This window comes from Pinus tabuliformis, chromosome 7, assembly GCF_031772625.1.
Source record: "Pinus tabuliformis cultivar Carrire ecotype Pingquan chromosome 7, CPIR1, whole genome shotgun sequence".
NCBI classification, from domain to species: Eukaryota; Viridiplantae; Streptophyta; class Pinopsida; order Pinales; family Pinaceae; genus Pinus; species Pinus tabuliformis.
In genome coordinates, this window is record NC_142293.1 from 1,130,258,544 (window position 1) to 1,130,271,806 (window position 13,263).

A 13,263-nucleotide genomic window follows, 5' to 3' on the forward strand; every position below is an offset into this window, starting at 1 on the left:
ATCATCGCTAACTGTAGAAGATGCTCTCGAATTTAAGAATCAAACATAAGATGACATTATTAACACTTACATTAACCAACCAGATACCATATCCAATCTAAAATGTCACATGATCGAAGCAACCCTGGATAACGAAATTGAAGAAGATCCCTTAAAAGATTTCAATGACCAGACAATACCAACAACAACTATTTATAATAGTAAACCCATTGAAATTGAGCCAGGGAAAGTCCTAAACATTAATAAAAACTTGACTGATGACCAGGAGCAGAGGCTTGTTCAACTCCTTAGAAAATATAAAGAGGCTTTCGCTTGGGATTACCCAGATATGAAAGGGATTGATCCCCAATTATGCATGCACCACATCTATACAGAGAAAGATGCGAGGCCCATTCATCAACCTCAACGAAGATTAAACCCTCACCTTAAAGATGCCGTTAAAGATGAACTACAAAAACTATTAGATGTAAATTTCATCTATCATATATCTGATAGCAAATGGGTTTCTCCATTAGTTGTGGTGCCTAAAAAGAATGGGAAGTGGCAAATATGTGTCGATTATAGAGAGCTTAATAAAGCAACCCAAAAATATCATTTTCCCCTCCCGTTCATCGACCAAGTCTTGGACACATTGGCAGGTAAAAAATTCTTCTCTTTCCTAGATGGCTTCAGTGGCTACAATCAAATCCAAATTTCCCTTGAAGACTAGGATAAGACTACCTTCACCTGCCCTTGGGGGACATTTTCTTACATGATCTTACCTTTTGGACTGTGCAACGCACCTGCCACATTCTAGAGAGCCATACTCAACATTTTTTCAGACTTGATAAACAAGGGACTCAAGGTGTACATGGATGACTTTACACCCTATGGAGATGACTTCGAGCCGACATTAAAAACGCTAGAGAAAGTTCTGCAAAGATGCATTGCTACCAGGCTCTACTTAAGCCATGAGAAATGACACATGATGATGACCGAGGGCCTCATTCTAGGTCACTACATCTCAGCAGTTGGAATTCAGGTAGATCCAACAAAATTTAGATAATCCTCTTAATACCTACCCCCTACACACAAAATGAGGTATGTAGTTTTTTGGGATTTTTTGGATATTATAGAAGATTTATAAAGAATTTCTCCCAAATTGCTGCACCATTATATGCATTAACAGGAAATATCGATTCCATATGGACTAACAAATGTGACATTGCTTTTGAAGATTTAAAATGGATAGTATCAACAACGCCAGATTACGAGGCCCGAACTGGGATTTGCCATTTCAAATTTCATCCAATGCATCAGATATAGCCATTGGAGCAGTTCTTGGCCAGGAGGAAGATAAAAAATCATATGCAATATACTACATCAACAAAAATTTATCTCCTGCTGAGTCGAATTACACTGTGACCAAGAAAGAATTTATGGCTGTAATCTATGCTATTAACAAATTCAGACACTATATAATAGGATACCCTGTGGTTTTGTATACTGATCTCTCTGCTATTAAATATTTAGCTAATAAACTTGTTACGAATGGAAGAGTGACACGATTGTTGATCCTTTTGCAGGAATTTGACATAACAATCAAGGATTGACTAGGAAAGGAAAATCCGGTGGTAGAATTCCTCTCACGTGTGCCAAAGACAGACGACTCGACAACAATAGAAGACTAGTTCCCTGATAACCGTGAAAACACCGTGGTACGCAGATGTTGCGAACTACCTAGCAGTGGGAAAATTACCCAAGCACCTGAAGCCAAGTGAAAGAAAACAAATAGTACAACACAGCACTCAGTTCTCCTGGATCGGAGGATACCTCTTTCACACAGGAGTAGATATGCATATCAGAAGGTGTGTTAGGGAAGACGAAATCTTTGACATCATCAAAGCTTGCCACGATGGACCTTGTGGTGGAAATTTTGCAGACCGCAGAATTGGTCACAAAGTCTTATAGATGGGCTATTATTGGCCCACCATTTTTAAGGATGCCAAGAAGTTTGTCTAGGCATGCGATAGTTTCCAAAGAATGGGCCGCCCCGAACAGTCTGACGAGATGCCCCTGCATCCACAGTTAATTATTCAACCTTTTGAATGCTGGGCATTATATTTTATTGGCCCAATAAACCCATCATCTACTCAAAAGACATATATACTGGTTGCAATAGAATATGTGACTAAATGGGTGGAGGCAGAAGCATTACCAAGGGCAATGGAGGATTTAGTAATCCACTTTATTTTCCAAATCTTCGTGTGGTATGGCTTGCCTAGAGAAATAATCATGGATGGAGGGCCACAATTTGTAGGCCATAAGATTGCTGCTACATAAAAAAATCACCATATCACGCACAAAATCACATCTCCGTACCACCCAGGTAGAAAGTACCAATAAAGTAATCGAGGCTATACTAACAAAGACAGTTGCATCACATAGACGTGACTGGGCTACCTGATTACTAGAAGCCCTATGGGCATATCGCACGACATGGAGAAATACCACAGGATATTCCCCATATCAGCTAGTGTTTGGAAAATAACCTATCTTCCCAATAGAATTTGAAATTCAGACATTGAGGATAGCTCAAGAAGTAGGCTTGGACTTGAATGAAGCACATATTAACAGGCTACATCAAATCAATGAATTGGATGAAATTCAACTATCAGCTCTTCAGCATACTGCACTGATCCAACAAAAAAGAGCGAAATGGCATGATGCCTTCATTAAGAGAAAGATCTTCCATGAAGGTGATTGGGCACTTCTGTATGATTCTAGGTTCCAATATTTCCCGGGCAAAATCCAGACCAGATGGTTAGGCCCCTATGAGATACAAGAGGTGCATGATAATGGCATCCTTACATTAGCCACCATTGATGGGTCTGGCTACTCTTTTAAAGCGAATGGACATCGCGTACGCCTCTATCACAAACCACTTACAAGGGAATCCTTTTGCCAACAGTTACAAGAAGATTCCACAATAAAAATTCTTGCGGAGGAGGACAACCCTTCCACAGTGCCAGTCCAGTGAAGAATTTACTTTTTTGAAGCTTGTACATAAATTTGCCTTTTTGTTTAATTGGATTTGGTTGGATAATAGATTGCATATTAGTTTTTTTTCTCTATTTTTCCTTTGTTGTTCCCTATAGGGAACAACTGTTGTTCCCTATAGGGAACAACTGTTGTTCCCTATAGCGGACAAAAATCTTCGTGTGTATTTTTCCTTATTGTTCCCTATAGGGAAAAACTACTGTTCCCTATAGGGAACAACAATTTTTGCATGCATTTTGCCTTGCTATTCCCTACAGGGAACAAAAATTTTTGTGTATATTTCGCTTTGCTATTCCCTATAGGGAACAACAATTTTCGTGAGACTTTTGCATTGCTGTTCCTTATAGGGAACAACTGCTGTTCCCTTTAAGAAACAACACTTTCGGCATGTATTTTTCTTGCTGTTCCCTACAGGGAACAACTATTGTTCCCTACAGGGAACAATGGCTGTTCCATATAAGGAACAACTATTGTTCCCTACAGGGAACAACTGCTGTTCCCTATAAGGAACACAAATTTTCATTTAAATTTTGCTTTGTTGTTCCCTACAGGGAACAACTGCTGTTCCCTCTAAGGAACAACACTTCCAGCGTGTATTTTTCTTGCTATTCCCTATAGGGAATAGCTGCTATTCCCTACAGGGAATGTTTGCTATTCCCTATACGGAACAACAATTTTCATGTAAATTTTGCTTTGTTGTTCCCTACAAGGAACAACTGCAGTTCCCTACAAGGAACAACAATTTTCGTATGTATTCCCTTTGCTGTTCCCTACAGGGTACAACACCGTTTTGTGATTGTTTTCTTTGCTGTTCCCTACAGGGAACAGCTGCTGTTCCCTACAGGGAACAGCTGCTGTTCCCTACAAGAAACAACACATTTTTTGCGATTTTTTCTTTGCTGTTCCTTACAGGGAACAACTGCTATTCCCTATAAGGAAAACATTTTTTGTGTGGATTTTTCTTTCACCATTACCTTCAAGGAACAACACTTTGTGATTATTTTTGAGAACATCATGTTTCTCTTCCATGCATAAACATCCCTAGACCATCCCAGTTTCACTCTTTATAATCCTCTTAATGGCATGAAAAATACAATACATATTTAAGGACAACCAATATGTAGTCTAGTGGAACATGCAAATACCTTGAATACTATCATCTTTAACAAGATTTCTTTGTGATGATCAAGAAAAGAAAGGACACAGTTATCTATATCACTTCACTGTCCTCATCTCCACTATAAACCAAACTGATTGATTATCTGTACCATGTTGGTTTCCCCTTTCCTGTATAACTCTCTCTGTGAATTATCAATAAGATTATGGGTATATTTTTTATATTGATATGTCAAACTTCTTCCGCCATCCCTACTCTTAAGGAGTGATGAGCCACCCTCTATGTATAAAATGGGGACTTAATATATATCTATATATATATATATATATATATATATATATATATATATATATATATATATATATATATATATATATATATATATATATATATTATATATATATATATATATATATATATATATATATATATATATATATATATATATATATATATATATATATTCACTAACAAGTTTTATGATGTTTTTTCCCATAGATGGAGGATAGGGGGTCTCATCATGAGCCAGCCTACCATGATCATAAGGAAGCAGTGAAGTGGCATTCCCACTATGGCCACCACACTAGGGATATGATCCAATGGATGCATAAACAAACAAAGTCCTTGGAAATAGGAGGTCTCATCACGAGCCGGCCTGACCACTTTCGCTACTTCCCTGTGAATGGCAATGTGTTCACTTGGTTACAAAGCCAACACATTGGTCTCTATTATGGACTTCATAAGACACTTTCCAAAATTATACATAGAGGACCATGGTTCCCAAGGGTTAGAAAGCAACTCTGTCAAGGCTATGGAGGCCTACAGGAAACAGAGGCCCTGCTGATGGTATTGAAGCTCTATTTTACATCAATAACTATTATAATACCCTATTATTATGTTATCTTTTCTTTTTACAAAGAGACTATGTCCCTAAAGTACCTTGAACCTTTATGCATGAGTAATTTTGTACAAAATCAATCATAACAGTTTTAAGTGGAATAAGGCAGTAAAGTATTATTTCTAGCGCATACTGTCCCTCTTTCCTTATCATATCACATCACGACAGCCTATCACTTATTGATAATTCTCAGGTACAAGCCTTGATTTCACCACTCCAATATCCTTTATGATCCTTGCATTAATAAGCATACCTTTCCAATACATCACCCCTGTACTTCGCCGCCAGCACTTTACCCTTTCATTCATTCGGTCGTAGGCGACCTATCATTTCGAAGGGGGCGGGGACCTCCAGCGTACTTATGCATGTGCTGTCAGTTTTTCATTGGGTTTTGTAGAATGATACGACATTCTATGATCACAGAGCATGTGGTATGATGATAGCCCTCAATAACGGTATTTATATTTATAAAGTATCACTTGTTAGAACCATTGCAACCATTTGTTGTTCCATCACTCAACTCTGTTCATTGCTGTGTTTTCTCTGCTACACTTATCATTTGCAGAATTCAGGAAGTATGGGAGGAAGAACAGTGTGCAGAGAGCCACTAATACTGGCTGTTACTGATGCAGCCAAGGAAATATTAGCTCAAACTGGGTGGCTAACATACTTTACAAGGTTTCAAACACCCAATGAGGAAATTTCCATCAAATTCTTACGAAATGTTCAGAATGGACAATCCATGGTAAGGGGCAGGCAAATCACAGTATCAGATGCTGTGATAACAGAAGTATCCGGGTTACTGACAGAAGGACCAGTGTGGGCTGGTAAGCAGTTGAAGCTACCAGACACTATTGAGGCTTTCAGGGATGAAGGATAGGAGCTGATAAAAAAGGGCAAAGGCGTTCGACCATCTTTGCTTGGAGAACCATGGGGAGAACTATCAAGAATCGTCTAGAATTACATTACATGCAATAGGCACAAAGATGTGGTAAGGCCGCATCAACTCAAGCTCCTAGTAGTTCTAAAATGAAAGTGCTCTGTAAATTTACCAGCCTTATTGAACTCTTTACCGCATGACACCGTCGAGAGGCTAAGACGATCCCAACACATAGAAACTGTAGTAAGCCACCACTGTTTGATTAGGCTGATAGTTAGCTATAACCTCGCCCAACAACAATCAAGCTGGGATGAACTAATATTAGCTCTCGAAGGAGGTTTAGCTCTGCCTGCACCTAACCCAGTCTCGAAAAGGAAGTGGACTACCCTTGCAAGGAACATACCTCAAAAGCACAGATGATCCACAAGGCTGAGGTCAAAAGTTGGAGCGACCAAAAATCCTCAAGGCGGTGTTAGTCAACCCATAAAATTGTCTAGCCCAAGGAGTGAACAATACTTGCAGCTAGAAGGGTAGGATAACCCTGAATCAGAACATGAGGAAGAAATAGGGCATTCTGGAGAGGAGAAAAGAAATGAATCAGGACTCCCCTCAACACCCAATACGAGTCCCCAAGGTGATTTGTTGCATGATATCGAATTGGCCCAGATCTTGGCCAACATGAATGATTACATACAGCCTGAAAGCCCGCTCAATTTTAATTTGGGAGCAACCCAATCTCTAGAGAACTCTGGCCATAATAGAATTCTATAAGAAGATATAAGCCGCGAAGTGGAAACAGGTGCAGAGGCCATTCAAGAAGAGGTGAACCAACTTGGTGACATGCCTCCAGGGGAAACCAGCCAGGTAGGCCTAAACACGGAAAACATAGGCCAAGAAGAAGAAGTAGAAATAATTTGAGAAAATGATTACCAATCTGGAGACACGGTCCTTTTAGAACAGAGTCAGGATGAGCAACCAGGCTCGTTAGAAGTAGAAACTATTAACAGAACAGTTGCTCCTCCGAAAAAGTATAGAGCCAAATTGAAGAAGCTTAGGAAAGAACAACAGAAGCTTCGCAAAACAGTAAAAAGGCTCAGAAGAAAAATAAAGGAAATCACAGCAGGAAAGGTCCCGGACAAAACCTTGGATATAGTAAATGTAGCTGCATAGATAGAATCATATGAAGGGAGGGCTACAGGGACTCAAACCGAGCCCATACCCACTCAACTTGTTATTACTCAAAAGGAACAACATGCAATTCTAGTAGAAGCAGCTACCTAGACAAAGGATGTACCCTCTTACAACATAACTACCCAGACGGAGGATGTACCCTCCTACAACATGGCTACTCAGATGGAGGCTTGGACCTCCCATAATAAAGAAACACAGACAGAGGGCATCCCTTCTCATCGCAGAAGTACTTAGACAACCATTCAAGCCAAAGGTGTCACGGCACATAATAAACACATTATATTGAATCTTCAAGAAGAATTAGCACATGCTCAACTCGCTTTAGAACGGCTTAAGCAAGAAACTGTTTCCCAACAAAAATACCAAGAGTTGCAGAGGAAGCTTCGGGAAATGAATACAGCAGAGAGCGAGACCTTTGACTGAAACCGAAAAGCAGAAGAGAAAATTAAGAAAATCAAGCTCAGATTAGATAAGGTCATAGCTTAGACATACGCCATCTGCTCGTTATATACAGATGTCTTGGCATGCAGGGCTCCCACCACTAATTATGCCTTGTTTTTGTTAGAACGATACATGCTATTGAAAATTAAAGCTATTAGAGTTGGAAAACCAATCAAACTAAAAACAATTGAAGATTTTATAAATTGTTGCAAACAGCATGGGGCAAAAGTTCAAAGGTTGCTTTGTGAATTTTACCTACACAATTTTGTATTAGAGGAAGAAGTGGAAAAGAACCCCAACCCTTTTGTGGGATATGTTCAATTCCAAGCCTTTATCTCGTTTGCAGTCAATCAACTGAAATGGTTCAAGACTCATAACGCATTCCAAAGACAAGAGCATGGATTGGATCTTTGGCTAAGAAGTGAACCCAAGCACCCTTTCCAAATGCTTGCCAACCATAAGAGTTGGATGACAAGGGAAGGGGTGATTAAAATTTTAGGGTCTATTCAGAAGGATATTATATTCACAAGAGTATCATACTTGCTCTCCATTCAAGAAAGTTCTTTGGTTGCAGCCAAACTGAGGTGGACAGTCTCCACTAGTAGTGTACAAGATAGAGAGCCATTTAATTACAAAAAATTTAAACTAGCTGCAAACCGTTTTGTCACGTATAGCAATCTCATTTTGAGAGAAGGACCTTATTGGTTAGGATGTCGGTTCCGTAGCCCCATCATTTGGTATCCTGCTGAAGGTTATTGGGCTATATACGAATTGCCTGAAGGACAGATAGGGCCCATCTTTGAGCTCTTGGCCCAGAATCATGGTTTAGACCACTTTACGACATTCCTTCTCCAACCTACTCTTTAACTACTCTGCATACAAATTACTTACTTTTCATGAGGCCATGAAATAGGGTAAGCAGGGGAGTATGTTGAGTTACAAAATGGGTATGTATTTACCATTAATCTCATCATATTTTTCCTTTATTCTTGTCTTTTCCATAACTTAATGCGCTAATATATTGAGGAATTATGGTAAGAAATGAAGGAATTATTTGCAGTTATGATTTAGCTAACTTTTACCCTTCTTATGCAAGAAAATGATAAAAGGAACGATTGTTGTTCCCTGATGTTGGAACAACAAAATCCGACAAGCAAAGGAAGGAACGAGTCGGTTGCGGACAAGGCTGAGAGCAAATCAGAGGGATCAACGCGGAATAGGAAAGATGTTTGAAGTTAGCAATCAGTTACGAATCCCTCAGGATCAGGAGATCCCGAGGGATCGCATGTACCTTTTACCCTTTCTGATTATAAAAGAGGACGATTGTAAGAAGAAAAGGAGGAGAAATCTCTGTTATTTTTCGAATTGTAATTTGAATTACAGACTCTCGCTGTCGAGAGAACATGACTATATTATAATGCTCTTTAAGTTCAATGATTAATATATAATTGAAGTTGCTATTCCCTCACGTTATCTGAAGTACTCAGCAGTGTTCGCTGGTGGCTAAGGGCCCGACCTCTGGTGGATTTAACTGCTTTCTTTGTGTCATACATTTCCAATTCTTGCAAGTGTGATTGGTTTGATAATTTTCCTGCTTTCTGTGATTTTATCTCCTTTGCTATTTATTGTTTTCTTGTATTGACAATACATCTCTGCTTTATATGATTTACAGCATTGTCGTTTGATTCAGTTTCTCTTCATTACAGATTAAATTACTTAGATAAGTATTCAGATTGATTGAATCAACTGTAAAGAGTTTGATTATCGCTATTGGACTCTCAGATTGATATCATTGCCATTTGGATTTTTTACTGGAAATTGCGTTTGATTTAATCAACTGTAAAAAGTTTGATTATCGCTACTGGACTCTCAGATTGATATCATTTCTATTTGGATTATTTAATGAATATTGAGTTTGATTTAGATTAAAATTAGTTAAGAAGAGATGAGTTATTTCTACTGTACTCTCCGCTGATGATGCTGTTACTTGAATTGTTGTAAGATTTGATTTCAGTAGAGGATTGAGTTTTCTTTAATAATTATAATTGGAATTTATTAGATGCATCCATTTACTCTTGTATTGAAAGATCTATACTATGATTTAGGAAACATTACTTTCTGAATTAATAGCAGCCACATACTGTGTACACTCTTGAAATAAGAGGACTTGCCCGGGTTGATAATTAATGTGGGATAATTAGGAGTTTTAAAAGGCACCTTATATCACCCAACACCAGCCCGGTCCATGGGTACCCCTCAATTACCCTTGTGACAGTCATCGCCGCACGTTCCTCCTTACACGGTTTGCTCCACTAGTTACTCTATTTGGTAAGGTGCGGTCGCAGCCATGGTAGCAGAGCCACAAATTCTCGGTGACAATCTTCTAATGCAGTGGTATGGCTGCCCATATCTTGTCCTGTCATTCTATCGATGCGACATGCTTCCGTGATTTAGATTTCTAGTTTTTTGATTTCCACATCCATTAACATGCTTTTCTGCCTTAGTCATACCATATCTTCTTCGAGTTCGCGAAGCTTAAGGTTCCCTCGCTGAATGGATTTTTGAATCTGTATATGTTCGTCCTCATGCGGTTGCATAATTCCTTCATCTTGGTCCTTGCGTACTGTCCCAAATGTGGGAGCTATTGCATGAGTATTCCTTTCCTCCAAAACTATGGTCTCGACCCTGTTCTTCAGATTTGGAATCCTTTCCGCGCTCAGGTTTTTGCACATGGCCCTATTGTTGGATTGTGTTATATTCTTTTGATGTAGTTAACAACGGGTTTGAAGGGCACCTGTAACCCCACTTTATGGGGTCCGGGTCAGCGACCTGATTTTTTTTTGTTTTGGACCCTATGTTAGGTTGGGCGGACCCACCTATGGTTTTGTGCATGATTTTCGCACATGTTTTTTTTTGGACTTGATGGTTTTCGGTCCATGGTATTGGACGTGATGGTTTTCGGTCCATGGTATTGGATGCTTCGACATGTATAAATATGTGTTGTAACATTGAAAGGAAAATAATGAAAAATCAAGCTGGTAGTCTCGGTTTTGGGATCCAGGGGAAAATCTATGTGTATATGTGTTTAATGCGTTATGCTCTCGCATTATTTATTTTCTGTGTTTTAGAATTCGTATGCAGGTAATTTTCTGTATGGGGTTAAAACCTACATTTGGTATCAGAGCAGATTTGGCTTCAAGGGGATGCCTTTGTTACTGAGGGGTTTCGCTCCAGCCTGTGGTAGACCCTATTCAGTGGGAGATATGTGAGATTGATTTTGGTGGTGAAAGAAGATGGCGAGTAGTGGAAAGATAGAGATCGAGAAATTTAATGGTCAGAGTTTTGAGTTGTGGAAACTCAAGATGGAGGATCTGTTGGTGGATAAAGATCAGTGGATCGTAGTAGATCCAGGTACTAAACCAACGAGAGTGTCTGATGAAGAATGGAAGAAGTTGGATCGGAAGGCAAAGAGCACAATACAGTTGTGTGTCTCAGATTCAGTATTGCTAAATGTATCAGGGGAAGTTATAGCAAAGGCTTTGTGGGACAAGTTAGAGACTTTGTACCAATCTAAGTCTCCGGTGAATAAACTATTCCTGCGGAAAAAGCTGTATAACCTGAGGATGAAAGATGGAGACTCGTTGACAAAGCATCTGAACGAATTTAATACTGTGGTAAGTCAGTTAGCATCTGTTGATATTAAAATTTCAGATGAAGATAAGTGCATCAGTTTGTTGTGTTCTCTACCAGATTCATGGGATAGTCTAGTTATTGCAATAGGTAGCAATGCAACTGCCTTGCAGTTTGATGAAATAGTCTCAGCCTTGCTGACGGAGGAGATGAGATGGAAAAATATGGAGAGCCAAAATGTTGATGCCTTGTCTGTACGAGGATGGTCCCAGAACAGAACAAAAATAAGTCATCGAGTGGAAGATCTAAATCTAGAGGGACATCTAAATCTCCAGGAAAACTTGTAAAGGTGGTGTGCTGGAAATGCGGAAATGAAGGCCACTTCAAAAGGGACTATAAATCTAAAGCTCTTGACAAAGGAAAGGGATCTGATGAGGCCCCTTCTACAGAGGTGAAAGCCACCTTAGATGAAGGTGGGGATGTGTACTTGGCTTCTTCAAGTACACATGTAGATCATGAGGCATGGTTGATTGACTCAGGTGCATCCTTTCACTTCACTCCCCATAAAAAGTGGTTTTGCGAGTATGAGAAATATGATGGTGGTGATGTCTTCTTGGGGGATGACCGGAAGGCTAGAATCATTGGTCGTGGAAAAGTAAAGTTGAAGTTGCAAGGTGGAAGGGTTAGAAGGCTTCTAGGTGTTCTACATATTCCTGCATTAGCTAGAAATTTAATTTCTGTAAGCAAGCTGGATGATGCTGGTGTAAAAACAGTGTTCGAGAAGGATACTTGCAAGATGGTTCGAGGAGCACTGGTATTGATGTGGGGAGTTTGGATTGGAACTCTGTACAAGCTGCAAGGTAGCACTGTTATTGATGGGTGCAACAGTTTCGTGGTTCCTGAAAGTGGAGCAGAAAATCTAGTGGTCTTTGGAGAAAAGACCATGCTGTGGCATCAAAGGCTTGGACATATTGGAGAGAAGGGCCTTCGAATACTTCATGGTAAAGGTATGGTAGAAGGTATGACTGATAGCTCTCTGGATTTTGATTTCTGTCAAAATTGTGTATACGGGAAGCAGAATCAGGTGAGTTTCCCCTCTGGTGGTAAGAGGGCGAAATATATATTAGAGCTTGTGCATAGTGATGTGTTTGGACCTATGAAGGTTCCATCACTGGATAAGTCTGTGTACTATGTAGCATTTATAGATGAATTCTCAAGGAATACATGGATATATTTCCTTAAGAAGAAATCTGAAGTTTTTGATAGGTTTAAAGAATTTAAGGCTCTAGTAGAAAACCAGACAAAGAAGAAGATAAAGGTGCTGAGGACGGATAATGGTGGAGAGTTTTGCAGCAAGGAATTTGAAGAATTCTGTAAGAATTGTGGTATAGCATGGAAGAATACTACTCCATATACACCTCAGCAAAATGGAGTTGCAGAAAGAATGAACAAGACATTGATGGAAAGGGAAAGAAGCATGCTCAGTGGTGCCAAGTTAGGATAGGAATTCTGGGCAGAGGCGGTGGATACTGCATGTTACCTGGTCAACAGGTCACCTTCATCAGCGTTGGAGGATAAGACTCCACAAGAGGTATGGAGTGGTAAGAAACCCTCTCTTTCACATCTAAGAGTATTTGGATGTGATGTATATGTACATTTTCCAAAGGAGAAACGAACCAAGTTGGATAGTAAATCTGAAAAGTGCATCTTTATTGGGCATAAGGATGGTTTAAAGGGTTATAAGCTTTGGAACCCAGTAACAAGGAAGGTTGTGTACAACCAATATGTGGTGTTCAGAAAGGTGAAAGATGTTATTAAACATGAAGTACAACCAAAGGAACCTGAGAAGATAGAGTTTGAGCTAAAGGAGGAAGAATCAGACTCTACAGCAGAGGAGGAATCAGAAGATGAAGAGCCACAAACTCTGGCTGTGAGAAGATCAGTTCGAGAAAGAAGGTAGCTAGAAAGGTATAGTCCATCTGCTTTCTGTTCAAATTTTTCTTTGTCTGTTACTGATGATGATCCCAGAACTGTGAAGGAAGCAGTGGATTTAGAGGATGGAAAACT